This window comes from Prunus avium, chromosome 1 (assembly GCF_965620075.1).
Source record: "Prunus avium chromosome 1, drPruAviu1.hap1.1, whole genome shotgun sequence".
In the NCBI taxonomy this organism is placed as follows: Eukaryota; Viridiplantae; Streptophyta; class Magnoliopsida; order Rosales; family Rosaceae; genus Prunus; species Prunus avium.
This window is the reverse complement of record NC_142284.1, coordinates 33,804,764-33,807,535: the sequence shown is the minus strand read 5'-3', so window position 1 is coordinate 33,807,535 and position 2,772 is coordinate 33,804,764.

Here is a 2,772-nt window from a genome sequence, read left to right as displayed (position 1 = left end):
TGAGTTTTGAGTGAAATCCAATCTCTAGAAGTATGTAATACACCAAACACTCCAATTATGAACGAACTGCCGTTGAACTTGAATTGTCCAATTTGGAACACCTATTGATTTCGGATCGAGCCCAAAACTTGGGCAACATCATAATATGGTGGGAGGAGTCATTTGGTTAGTTTTCAGTGACAACCAATCACTAGAAGTATGGAATACACCAACCACTCCAATTAGGAACGAACTGCCGTTGAACTTGAATTGTCCAATTTGGAACACCTATTGATTTCGAATCGAGCCCAAAACTTGGGCAACATCATAATATGGTGGGAGGAGTCATTTGGTTAGTTTTGAGTGAAATCCAATCGCTAGAAGTATGGAGTACACCAACCACTCCAATTAGGAACGAACTGCCGTTGAACTTGAATTGTCCAATTTGGAACACCTATTGATTTCGGATCGAGCCCAAAACTTGGGCAACATCATAATATGGTGGGAGGAGTCATTTGGTGAGTTTTGAGTGAAATCCAATCACTAGAAGTGTGGAATACACCAACCACTCCAATCAGTAACGAACTGCCGTTGAACTTGAATTGTCCAATTTCTCACACCTATTGATTTCGGATCGAGCCCAAAACTTGGACAACATCATAATATGGTGGGAGGAGTCATTTGGTGAGTTTTGAGTGAAATCCAATCGCTAGAAGTAGGGAATACACCAACCACTCCAGTTAGGAACGAACTGCCGTTGAACTTGAATTGTCCAATTTCTCACACCTATTGATTTTGGATCGAGCCCAAAACTTGGGCAACATCATAATATGGTGGGAGGAGTCCTTTGGTGAGTTTTGAGTGAAATCTATTCGCTAGAAGTATGGAATACACCAACCACTCCAGTTAGGAACGAACTGCCGTTGAACTTGAATTGTCCAATTTGGAACACCTATTGATTTCGGATCGAGCCCAAAACTTGGGCAACAACATAATATGGTGGGAGGAGTCATTTGGTTAGTTTTGAGTGAAATCCAATCTCTAGAAGTATGTAATACACCAAACACTCCAATTTGGAACGAACTGCCGTTGAACTTGAATTGTCCAATTTGGAACACCTATGGATTTCGGATCTAGCCCAAAACTTTGGCAACATCAAAATATGGTGGGAGGAGTCGTTTGGTGAGTTTTGAGTGAAATCCAATCGCTAGACGTATGGAATACACCAACCACTCCAATTAGGAACAAACTGCCGTTCAATTTGAATTGTCCAATCTGGAACACCTATTGATTTCGGATCGAGCCCAAAACTTGGGCAACATCATAATATGGTGGGAGGAGTCATTTGGTGAGTTTTGAGTGAAATCCAATCGCTAGACGTATGGAATACACCAACCACTCCAGTTAGGAACGAACTGCCGTTGAACTTGAATTGTCCAATTTGGAACACCTATGGATTTCGGATATAGCCCAAAACTTTGGCAACATCAAAATATGGTGGGAGGAGTCATTTGGTGAGTTTTGAGTGAAATCCAATCGCTAGACGTATGGAATACACCAACCACTCCAATTAGGAACGAACTGTCGTTGAAATTGAATTGACCAATTTCAAACACCTATTGATTTCGGATCTAGCCCAAAACATGGGCAACTTGATAATATGGTGGGAGGAGTCATTTGGTGAGTTTTCAGTGAAATCCAATCGCTAGAAGTATGGAATACACCAACCACTCCAATTAGGAACGAACTGTCGTTGAAATTGAATTTACCAATTTCTCACACCTATTGATTTCGTATCGAGCCCAAAACTTGGGCAACATCACAATATGGTGGGAGGAGTCATTTGGTGAGTTTTGAGTGAAATCCAATCGCTAGAAGTATGGAATACACCAACTACTCCAGTTAGGAACGAAGTGCCGTTGAACTTGAATTGTCCAATTTGGAACACCTATGGATTTCGGATCGAGCCCAAAACTTGGGCAACATCATAATATGGTGGGAGGAGTCATTTGGTGAGTTTTGAGTGAAATGCATTCGCTAGAAGTGTGGAATACACCAACCACTCCAATTAGGAACGATCTGCCGTTGAACTTGAATTGTCCAATTTGGAACACCTATTGATTTCGAATCGAGCCCAAAACTTGGGCAACATCATAATATGGTGGGAGGAGTCATTTGGTTAGTTTTGAGTGAAATCCAATCGCTAGAAGTATGGAGTACACCAACCACTCCAATTAGGAACGAACTGCCGTTGAACTTGAATTGTCCAATTTGGAACACCTATTGATTTCGGATCGAGCCCAAAACTTGGGCAACATCATAATATGGTGGGAGGAGTCATTTGGTGAGTTTTGAGTGAAATCCAATCACTAGAAGTGTGGAATACACCAACCACTCCAATCAGTAACGAACTGCCGTTGAACTTGAATTGTCCAATTTCTCACACCTATTGATTTCGGATCGAGCCCAAAACTTGGGCAACATCATAATATGGTGGGAGCAGTCATTTGGTGAGTTTTGAGTGAAATCCAATAGCTAGAAATATGGAATACACCAACCACTCCAGTTAGGAACGAACTGCCGTTGAACTTGAATTGTCCAATTTGGAACACCTATTGATTTCGGATCGAGCCCAAAACTTGGGCAACAACATAATATGGTGGGATGAGTCATTTGGTTAGTTTTGAGTGAAATCCAATCTCTAGAAGTATGTAATACACCAAACACTCCAATTATGAACGAACTGCCGTTGAACTTGAATTGTCCAATTTGGAACACCTATTGATTTCGGAT